Source organism: Trichomycterus rosablanca, chromosome 21 (assembly GCF_030014385.1).
Source record: "Trichomycterus rosablanca isolate fTriRos1 chromosome 21, fTriRos1.hap1, whole genome shotgun sequence".
Lineage (NCBI taxonomy): Eukaryota > Metazoa > Chordata > Actinopteri > Siluriformes > Trichomycteridae > Trichomycterus > Trichomycterus rosablanca.
Genome location: NC_086008.1, coordinates 8,846,677 through 8,858,924, shown reverse-complemented (window position 1 = coordinate 8,858,924; position 12,248 = coordinate 8,846,677). Strand labels below are relative to the sequence as shown.

Genomic DNA, 12,248 nt, shown 5'->3' with positions numbered 1-12,248 from the left:
ATGATGATGCAAACACAGGACCTGGTAAATACAAATAAACTATTTTAATTTATGCCGTAATGCTTCATTAGGAGGCTATTACTCTGGAAGGCTCCCTGAAAAAGCTGGGTGTTCTGGCAGTAAGCCAGTAGACTGTTGAGGTATGGGTATTAAAGAACATTAATATCATTTGAAATCAAGTCTGATGAGCACAAATGGAAAACAACATTAAATTCCTTGCCTTTTAGGTACATTTCCCAGTCACTTTAACAGATTTATAAAGCAATTTCAAAACAATCTGCAAACTGGGGGAGGGGAAGTTTGGGTGAGACGATGGCAGAGGCTAAACAAACAACAATTAGCATGCTCACACAGACTTTGAAAAATAATGAATGTAACTTCTTGACTTGCCATGCAGGCAGGTGTTGGTGGTGCAGGTGGATGGAAAGTGTAGTTCTCTCTTATATACTCTTTTGCTAGTGTTCTTCAGCTTTGGTTTCTCTTAACTAGTGGGTAAAGAGTAGTGTCTTTGTTGCATTGTACCCGCCAAAGATGGTGTGGCAGCTTTGTGTGCTCTTTAACCATTGCTGGTTTCCCCTGTCTGTTTCTCTGGTTGTTTGGGTTTTTAATTTGATGGTGGACTGAGTAGCTGGCAGGGTGGAACCCAGGCATTGTTTTGTTTCATCTCACGTCTGTGCAACAAAACAGCACAGTTTGAAGTTATAGTAAATTTATTATCAGAGTAATGTGTAGTTTGGGTCATTGTCTGTTGTGTAGCTGATCTTTTACCCCTCGAATATGTGTAAATGTCTCTCATGGGTTAAATCCTACCTCCAAAAAATGCCTGTATGTATACTGCTTACTCCAAGTTGCCTCAAGGTTAGTGAGCAAAAGGTTGATTGTGGCATTACCTCACCCAGCTAGAAAAAAATATCTATAATATTGAGCTTTTATGTGTTTCCACTAAGGTTTTATAAATGCAAATGTAAAATTCAAATAAAACGTGTATAAAGAACCCCATTGTCCCCAAATAGCCATTTCTCTTCTCAATCCAGACTATTCTCAGAATCTTTCTCGAAAAACAAAAACATCAGATTAAACCATGAAGCTTATATAACCCGTCTGGCCTAGCAAGCAGACCAACTGCGAGCTAATTGTGCAAGACTACAGTCTGTTCAAAAATAGCTTTATTATTTTCACAAATATGCCTGAGGCGTATGCCGGGTTTTCAGCTAATTGCATGAAAGAGCTGTGTGTCGGCAGCGTAGCCTCTGGCTGCTTCTGACGGGAATGGATTCAGACGTTTGTCCTTCAAGGCCTTTGTGTGCTGATCTGCTCTATCCTCTTTCTGAGTGCATTTCAATTAGGGCGATCACAGCTTTGTGTCGCAATTATCTCAATGTACATTCCCAGCACCCTGCATAAAAACAGCCATTAATTGACACACTCGGGACGTAATCATTCTAACCACCGTGCTTACACAAAACACAGATAGCCCTAACAAGTATTTCAGAAAGCAAATCGTTTCAATCTGAGAACTGGGCTGAATGAACCTGAACCGACATGTTTAATTCTGGCTGTAACGCTATCTGTGTGCAGTTCTGGCAAATCCAGTTAATGAAGTGGTAAACAGTAGCTGTGGATTGCATCAAATGAAAGTGAGAATTGGGTTGATTAAGTAAGCAGACTAACAGTGTTGGCTCCTCCCTGGGTCTGGCTATCACACATACTGTGAGTGTGAAAAAGATCCCAACCAGTTACACAGCCCCATTTAAGGCGATGAACAGGGTGCACTGTGGCAGCTTTACAAAAAAACAGCCCAGCCAAAAAAACACACATTGACGATTCGCTCCGGTGCAGTAATAAACACAGAGGAAACTTTCGAGGTGCAACACCATTTCCTTTGAACTAAGAACGCCAAGGAAACCTTTCTTTAAAGTCGAACACAACAGCACCCTTTAAAACTGTTTGGTATTGCGTAGTAAAATGCACCTTCAAGCTTTTAAAGCACAACCAGCAGTCAGCTGCCAAGTGTTCATGAATACTGACGTTCTTTCGTTTTTACCTCAGTCTTTCATCTAACTTTGACAATTCCTCCTTATTCACACTCAACCTAAGCCCCCTTATCACACAACTACTAACACAATTAGCATTTTTTTATAATGCTTTTATTCGTCATATATACAGTACATATACACATGTACAGTACAACAAAATTCTGTCTTCGCATATCCCAGATTGTTTGGAAGCTGGGGTCAGAGCGCAGGGTCTGCCATTTAACAGCGCCCCTGGAGATGAGAGGGTAAGGGGCCTTGCTCAAGGGCCCAACAGTGGCTACATTGCAGACCTGGGATTCAAACTCTTAACCTTTCAATTGATAGCCCAAAGCTTTACCCACTAGGCTACCACTTCTACATTTAAGTCCCAGTTACACTAAATTTACATTTGTGGCATTCAGCAGATACTTTTGTCCACTGTAAGCTTTTATCAACTTACATTTATGACTGAATACAGTCTGAGCAATTGAGGGTTAAGGGCCTTGCTCAAGGGCACAACAGTGGCAACATGGCAGCAGTGGGGCTTGAACTGGCAACCGTCTGATCACTAGTCCAGTACCTTAACCACTGAGCTACGACAGAAATACAGATATTCTTTTGGAGGGTAACAGTAATGTTAGAGCCTTGTCTTGCTGTTATGGATTGTGCAGCCACATGCTTATAATGTTCTTTAGGCATCTTATACCAGGGCTTATGTCAGAGAGTTTAAAGCAATTGGGAGTTTTCATGTGCATGTAACAGCCTCCACCATTCTTCAAAAGCTTTCCAGTATGTCTTGGAACATACACTAATCAGCCATAACATTAAAACCACCTCCTTGTTTCTACACACACTGTCCATTTTATCAGCTCCACTTACCATATAGAAGCACTTTGTAGTTCTACAATTACTGACTGAAGTCATCTGCATGCTTCGTTAGCCCCCTTTCATGCGGTTCTTGGTCAGGACTCTTGGTCAGGTCAGGACTCTCCCAGGACCACTACAGAGTAGGTATTATTTGGGTATTAGGTCATTCTCAGTACTGCAGTGACACTGACATGGTGGTGGTGTGTTAGTGTGTGTTGTGCTGGTATGAGTGGATCAGACACAGCAGTGCTTCTATATGGTAAGTGGAGCTGATAACATGGACAGTGAGTGTAGAAACAAGGAGGTTTTAATGTTATGGCTGATTGGTGTCACTAGTCATAAACATGAATGTGTTTGTTCTGATCTTTTGATCTACATGCTAGTCAAATAGTGATGTTTATATACTTTTGACCATATCAAGTTTTACCACCTTATTACAGATAAATGTATCTAGATACCTCTAAATCTTGTATAAAAAAAATCAGTTCACCGAGTCTATGTTGACTTAAAAGCTGGAACATAGATTACACTGTGTTCACACTGTCCACAGCAAAATTGCTCACTTAATCGGGACAGCATGACCCATGGTTCAGCTTGTAATAAATTTTGGGGTTTCTTCCAGAGCTTGGCAAGAGACCACTGGTCAACTAACTTTTTAAAGGGTAAGAGTAAATGCATATGGAAAAGGTACCAGCTTTGTACCTTTGTACCTTCAGCAATGAATAAAGAGGCCACGCTCCAAGGTTTTGGGTTATATTATGGGTTATAGAACACTCTTCATCACCAAAATAGTAATATAAATAGATATATGTATATTTTAACCAGCACACTTAAAGGAAATCAACAGTACATACAAAGGTTGTTGGAACAAAGTATTGTTCAAAGTATGTTGCAGAAATGTGTCCTCTCTAGATGTATCTATGGGTGGGAATATTGTGTTAAATCACTGTGAGGAGAACAGACAGTTGACAAGATAGACTGATGGGGAAGCAACTACACTCCCCTGCTAAATGTTGACTTCTCTGGAGTAGCAGCATTGACTACTCTCTAAAAAGCTAAACAAATGCCTGAAAGTACTTTACAAAATACTCAATTTTTCTCCCTAAGCCGGAGTTGTTCATGACAGACCTCAAACACTATAAATCCAACGCAACACAGATGCAAACTGTGGTTTACAGCAGCTAAAAACAGTACACAATACGTCAGAGGTTAAACGGGAACATATAATCCATCTCTGGTTGCATGAGTGGATGACACTGTTTGGTTTAGACATGACTACGATACACCGCTGAAGTTTTCCATGATTATATTTCTTCAACATTTTGGCCATGACTACCATGTACCACTCAATTGTCCATGATTACATTCCCTCATCATTCTGGCCATGAATAAGGACATGCCCTAAAGCCCAGTCTGGGAAATCTGGTTTATTTAGAAAACTCTGGGCAATGCTGAAAACTCCTGATCAGCAGAGTTCAACAAAGCGAACCCTGCAAAACAATATTTCATCAGACCTTACATCACCCAATAAATCACTTCTTAAAAACAAAGTCATCTGGCTCAACTATGCACCGGGGGTGATTCATTTTATCACAATGTCAAATTTAAAAACTGTAATGGCTTTGTAGAAAAAAAACACTCACTAAGAGTTTAAAACGTAATAAAATATATGTCCAATCAGCATGCCTGTTTAACCATCTAATTATCCTCTAACAAATCTAGTAATGTAGCCTACATTAAACAATTCATGAATACTATGCTGTACTTCTGTGTGGCATCACCCGGCTTACACAGACACGATTGGCTGTGTCTGTTGGGAGGGCTGATCAAAGAGACTCCTCGTTACTACTGCAAATGCAGTTTATACTGGCTGATCAAAGGTGCCTGCACAGAGACGGGGAATAATGGAAAGCAGTGCGTGAATATCTATACACAATACTGCTCTTTGTGTGAGTCCGTCTCTGACAGGTGAAAAGAAGTGCCTGGCAACTGCACACATTTCAAAGGGGTGTGTGTTAGTTACAGCCCTACTCAGTCACGGCAGGAATCTGCAGCATTTAAAGAAAAGACAACTGGGTAATTGGATATGACCAGATTAGTAGAAAAATTTAAAAGACAGAAATGGTCAAAAGCTTAATATACTTTCTTGATTTTCATGGCCACCAACACAAATGGTTATTAAGGTGTAATGACAGTATAGCTCAATATTTCATATATGCCGCAGTTATAAACTCTTTACCCCAATGACGTGGTATCTTTACATCTACCATTACATTCCTGATACTCCTACTATACTCCTCTGCCTTTGTGCCACAAAGCTCCAGTGACCCAAGTTTTTTTGGTCACCCCAAACCCTTTCTCTAGACTTTCTGTTTTTCCCCACTTCCCAAAAACATTTCGGTGAGTGGCTTAAGCTACACTAAATTGACAAATATTTAAATTAGTAAGTAGATGTGTGATGCCCTTTTGACTGACTGGTGTTCTGTCCAGGACATGTTACTGCCTTGCATCCAGTTTGTACTGGATAAATTCATAACCCATTGCAACCCTTTCTTACATAATAAAAACAGATTTTTATTCATAACTTCAATAGCATTTAAAGTATTCAGCATATTGATAACTTTAATAGCTTTTAAAATATTCATCAAATTGCTCCAAAACAAGTTGTATTTTATCAAGTGTAACCCACATTACATACTACAACTCTTATACTGACACTTTTATCATTTATTACATAATAAAAGACATATTTTTATTCATAACTTCAATAGCATTTAAAGTATTCAGCATATTAATAACTTCAATAGCTTTTAAAATATTCATCAAATTGCTTCAAAGCAAGTTGTAATTTATCAAGTGTAACCCACATAACATACTACAACTCTTGCATCCAGTTTGTACTGGATGAATTCAGAACCCATTGCAACCCTGACCAGGATAAAGTGGCATGAAAAAAAGGGAGAACTGTAGTGCTGTTTGGTAAAGTGGGTGCTGCACAGCAAAGCTTGTCCTGGAGACCTGGGTTTGATCCTTGATTTAGGTCACTGCCAGTGAGAAGCTTCATATGTTCTAGTTGTGACCATGTGGATTTTCTTCTGGGTACTCTGGTTTCCTCCCACCTCCAAAAAACATGCAGAAGGAGGATTGGCCATTTTACATTGCCCCTCTGAGTGATTAGAGCTGTCTTGGCCTATAATGTGCTACACTTAACTCCAGTGTTTCTGGGTGGCACCAAACCCACTACGACCCTGACAGAAATGAAGAGATTAGTGAAAATGTATGATGGTAAATGAAAATAGGAGCGGACTCACCCTTGTACAGCTGATGCTTAACTTTTTACTTGTTGTGGAGAATGCTGTTACATTTATTATAGACTTTAAGTACTATAGATTTACTTTATTTCTTTATTTTATTGCCATTAAAAGAATAACTGATTGTTATTTACTACTTTTAACATTTTATCTTAGAAGTGACATTAGAAGTGACAGGATTTTTAACCTTAGTGAGAAAATCAAAATGACTCAAGTCAAAAACAAGACTGTCTTTTTTTACTGGGTCTGACTGCCAAAAGGTGTTTTTGTTCTGATACTCTATTTAGAACGACTGCCAAAAATGAGATTTGTCCTTGGATATCTCCTGCTCTTCCTTTGTCTCCTGTCAGTTCTTGGCTATCCTCCAGCGAAACTCACCCCAGCCGGGAACAGAGAGTGATCTATCCACATACATAAACATCACCACAGATCTGTAATTTAGTCACACAGTACTGCCTTTATTCAGAGCTAATTTAATATATGCTATGTGTTGAAGTACAGTCATTTTTTAGCTTGACTATTGTGGAAATTTACGTAGGGAATGATATTATTGTGGGCTATTAAATTTGATTATATCAAATGTCAATTTTAGTTCAGTTATCTGAAGTCAATCTGAGGTGAAAAGTATGCTAAATCAGAACGGGGATGATTAATGCACTGTAGTTTAAACCATATAAAGTAATTAGATTCAGTCAATGCTGATAGAGGTGGTGCAATCACTTAAGTTTAGTGGGTAATTACACACACTTTCACACACACTTAGAAATACAGGTAGTACACACCCAAATGAACCGTCACTTCAACAAATGCTGTTTTTTACAAGATGTGTTCCTCTCTATCATATCATGTTTGTTTAATGAACTAAAATCAATTACTGTGACAAACACACAAGAGGGAATCAGACAGGGTGCAATTAATTTTTCCCACAGAGCTGTAAGTGGCTTCTTTTACAGAATCAGTATTACAGATAATAAACAACAATTGCTATCTACAGCAAGTTATGACAGTATAATGAACACGCCTCTTCCAGAATTATGAGTGTGGCCATCACTGTCACTAATGGGCCCTGCATGTTCCAAAGCTGGTACAACTCAGAAAAGAAAAAAGTCAGGTTGTCATGGTAACTAAAATGAAGGCAAACAATGTACATCATTTTAATGCATGCCTCAGTCCTGCCCCGGGCTAATACATAGCAATAGGCTCCATTTCCAAGAGTACGGCCACCCTCGCTTAGAAAGCTTCAGTTGCTTTAACTGGATGAATCATTTCAGCAGTATCTCACACCACTCTGTCTGGTTTAAGAGGCAGAAACATGAGCATATTTAACTGTGTGCTTAATTAACAGTGGATCTTGAAATATACGAACTGTATAATTTTAATGAATTTCAGCTTTTTACATATGCACTTCCCACATGCCCATGTTTGGTTAACCATGTTTTCTGTTTAAATGCCAGTTATGCCAATGTTATTTGAATACAATATCACAGTAGTACATATGTAGTTCTGTATAATGCACATACTGTAGGTCATCAGTATAAATATGAGCTAATTAACTATGAACTCCCTCTGACATAAGCACTCAACCACAGAATGAACCTTACAGAACTGGCATACAGCTACTAAATGGGCTGTAAGGGTTCAAGCATTCTATGTAACAGCATCAGTCATAAAACAGGTACTATCTTACCATCTAAGCTTTTTGATTGGCTTTAAAACATTGTATTATTTTTACCATATTATTTTAAGCAATATTTTTTGATTTCTAAATTCGCAATGACTAACAATCTCAAGTTGACCAATCAGCAACTGACCAATCAGCAACGTCACTTGTGTCGTGCAGATGAAGTTATATTGTACATTTATGACATTCAGCAGACGTACAATTGTGACTGAATACATAGCAAGCAATTAGGGGTTAAGGGCCTTGCTCTAGGGGCCAACTGTGGCACATTGACAATGCCGGTGCTTAATCAAGCAACCTTCTAATCACTAGCCCAGTATCTTTACCACTTAGCTACAACTAGTTACAGTTTTAACTTTTGTAAGTATGTATAGTAAGTTTTGAAAAGGTTGGCTATTGGTGAATAACTTTCAAACTAATGCTGGGATATGTGTGAGTGAGTGTAATCTATTTTTTAATGTATTCATCTTCAGTACTCTCTTTACCTTTAACAGGGTGAATACACTAGACACAAGGCAGGAATATACTCTGGACACTGTGTGCCTGCCAATTGCAGGGTAAAACACACTCACAGAAACAGAGAAAACTATTTAAAATGTTCACATTGTAACTGCAGGTGAGAATCAAATCTAGTTTACCAAGATGCTTGTGCTGAGCTGCGACCACATTACCACCCAAGAATTACCTTTTTGTGGAGAAACTGGATTTGTGTTTGGAAACTGATTGCAATGCAAATCAATAGTCTGAAGTGCCACTAGTGTCCACCTATAACAAATGCTAGCTATTTTATAAGCTGTTGACTAGGCAGTTTGATATTAAGAAAGACAGAAGGACATATTCACATTTCCCTTTGCATTTATGTATTTTTATATGTATCTTTGAATTCTTAGTGAGATTGAAGCTAAAGCATTGAAGGCTCCTGCCATGTCCTGTTTGTAGTACAAGACAACCATTAAAATACATGAGTTATTGTTGTACACTCAGTGTACTGATACTTCCCTTTTTTTTTATGATCAAAACTCTGAGTGTTGGCCACTGACGATACTATTCCAATATTCGTTAATATAGTTCATGTTCAGTATTTACACTATTAGTTATGTAATACATGTCCACAGTGTAAAATATGACAGCCGGTCAATCCAGGGTTTTTCACCAATATCAGCCCCAATTTGGATTATCACTGAAAAATGGACAGGCCTTTAGACAATCAACCTAGACCAGAAGATAATATCGCACACTGGAGTGTGGGACAGTAATCCTTTACAACAATGTAGGTAAATCAAGTAAGTTACATTATTGCTCAGATTTATAGCCTGTCCTCAATCGATTATAGACACCCAAAAAAGTCTTTCAATACCTTACATGTTATTCATTTATGCATGTATGTGAACTTTTAGAGATAGCATGCTGTCTAGAATCCCAAGGGTTTTTTCATCCCTTAAAAGTTCTATGCAGCATCCTACAAAATGCCAACAAAGAATTTCAAATAGAAATCATCCTCCTAAGGTCTAGAGAACCATTAGGTAGTGATAAAGTGCAAGCAATATCAGCATCAAATATTTTTTTAAAGTTTTACTGACAATGTAATATGCTTCCAAATAAATGAGGTCTATGATCATGATTAGACTGTCAGAAAGAACAGTTTATTACAAAGTCCAGTTCGCATTTGGAGAGGTCCAAAATATTATGCACTTGTCTACAGAAATGTGATGTGGTCATTTACCATATTCTAAAACACTGGATTCCTGTGACAACCACCAAGAGGACAGTACAGAGCTTAATGCTTAAGTTCCTTTAGAGAAAGGTAAGGGGGCATTTTGCTGGCATGGTTTGGGGCATTTACCTTATTAGAGGAAAGGGTTGTTGCAAATTAATTTTGACTGGTCACTTAAATAATATGATTGAACGCTTTTACTTCAAGTGGAGTTGACTTTCTCAGAAAAGCAATACCCTCATCCACAGGGCAGGAAGTGTAACTGAATGGTTTGATGAGTATGAAGATCTTTTCAGTCATATGCTATGGCTTTCAAAGTCATTACATTTCAGCCATGGGTATAAGACCACTGACTGATACAATCATATCGAACCAACACACACTACGTTATTGCTATTGTGGACCAGTGTTAAGAATGGTCTCTCTGGGTCTCACAACCCAAACATCACAAACATCATCTATTTATTTGGGGTCCTATTGGGGTCCCGTTTCATTGAGAAATGTGTTACAAAGTGTTGCCAAAGCAAAGCGAACAGAGAATGAGATAGGCTACAGTCAGCAATTGTATACCCACAAAGATAAACTGTATGGTAGGTGATAGATTAGAAAATAGTCAATAAATGTATGTACAGTATTAAAGAAGACTAAGGTTTGTTGCTGATTATGTGGACAAAAGAAGCAGTTGCTAGGGCTCATTTCTTGCACAGCAGCCTCAAATCCCATGGTGATGTAAAGCTTGTTTGACTGTTAACTGTGTCATTCATATTCCAGAAGTTTGCCGTTCATAACAAACATGATATATAGATGGTAGTGCTATAGACATAATATACAGATTAAAGTGCAGATTAAGATTAAGGTGCTATGCAGATTAAGGTGATACAGATTAAGGTGCTATGAACATAATAGACGAATGTATACGGTTTAGGTTGTGTTGGGTATGACAGGTTGGGTTTCCTGACCTATCTTCCTATCTTGTGCTGATGAACAGTAAGAAACAGCCCTACTGTTTTGGCTTTATTTTAGACCTTTAGACCATTAGGACTAATTTTTCTAGAGTTTGGTGATCTTTGGGTTTTCTTTCTGACTTTGGAGTGGCACTATCACCTCACAGCAAGAAGGTCCTGGGTTCGATCCCCAGGTGGGGCGGTCCGGGTCCTTTCTGCGTGGAGCTTGCATGTTCTCCCCGTGTCGGCATGTGTTTCCTGCAGGAGCTCCGGTTTCCTCCCACAGTCCAAAGACGTGCAAGTGAGGCGAACTGAGATACGAAATTGTCCATGACTGTGTTTGAGGTTAAACCTGTGAACTGGTGAATCTTGTGTAAGCGGTAACTACCTGACCTGTCATGAATGTAACCAAAGTGTTTAAAACATGCGTGTTAAAATCATAATAAATGAATCTTTCTGACTTTGTGAAGTTTCATTCACATGAAAAGAACAGTTGCAGTAAATACATGTCCACTGCCTTGTCCATGTGTTTCAAAGTTCCACATGTATTGTCTCTACACTTCAGACATAACAATCATGACCACACTTAGTGTGGGATGTGGAAACCAGCCCACACAGAGGCTTCTAGTGGAAATCACACTCGGTTTCGGATTTGCGCGCCTACTCGTAATGACAGTGTTGGTCCGTGGAGCCCATAAAACTCCCATAGCTGCAAATCATACATGAACCAGGGTGAAAGATCATTGCCCTGGACTGATACAGGGTGTCACAACGCGTCCTAATTCTTAATGGTGCAACATATGGCTGACCTAGAATCAGAAGTAACACTGATCGTGACTGCGAGCGCTTTTTATTTGTTTAAAAAGGAAAAGAAATACAAAATACAGCAAGTCGTATGTTTACATTAAAACAAGCATTTTAACAGGATGATCTCGTGTACAGTTTTGCACATGCATGGCATTTTTATGATTGTTAAAGCGCAAATGTAACTCACCCATTTCTGAAGATCTGGCAGCGCTCACGTAGTTAAAAGCAAATCCATCCAGTGACATGAATATGATCTGATCGAGGCGATTTCAGCTTTGCAATCGAACAGAACCCTTAGTGGGTCTGTTAAGGCTGTTTGTTAGAATAAAATAGCGTCAAGTAAAATACGGATCTAAGAAAAACGATCAGCGATCAATCGGATTGGAAATGGAAATATGTAAAGCGTGTAAATGCAGCCGGCGCACCGCTGTAAGAAATAAACTAAAGCATAAAGCGTACAGAAAGTGCACAAACTGCGGGCTTTTACATCTGCTGATAAACCTTCCTCCTCCTGATCGCAAGCCTGCACCTCTTCTGCTCCCTCCTCGACTCTCAGATCTTACACTCGGGGTGGATCGAGTCTTTTCCACTGCAGAAAAAAACAACAACGCAGCCCGTAATTGGTATCCAAAATATCCAAAGTTCCACCGGATAGCGCCGGGCCTGATGAGCAGGCGTGCAGAGATCAGTCAGGTTTGAATGTTGGGGGTATTTCCTAGTTTCGGATCGAGTTAAACCGCGCTTACGATTGGGTATAGCGTCTAGCTCCTCCGGACTCGGTGTGTGTGTGTGTGTGTGTGTGTGTGTGGAGTCCTGCAGCACTGTTGTTTTTGATAATGATCTTGCAGAAACACGCCGGGATTTTTTTCCTGAAGCGCGCTGCTCACTGGCGCCACCTCCCGTCCACGC

At 39.3% G+C, this 12,248-nt stretch overlaps 1 protein-coding gene across 1 annotated transcript in view; it reads right to left on the bottom strand.

The window, feature by feature from the left end:
* setbp1 (SET binding protein 1) overlaps positions 1 to 11,899 on the bottom strand; it is a 63,902-nt gene extending 52,003 nt beyond the window's left edge. The window contains exon 1 of the mRNA XM_063018073.1: positions 11,527 to 11,899. The gene's annotated coding sequence lies outside the window, so the exon portion shown is untranslated. The remainder of the gene's footprint in view (positions 1 to 11,526) is intronic.
* Between the last annotated feature and the right edge of the window lie 349 nt (positions 11,900 to 12,248).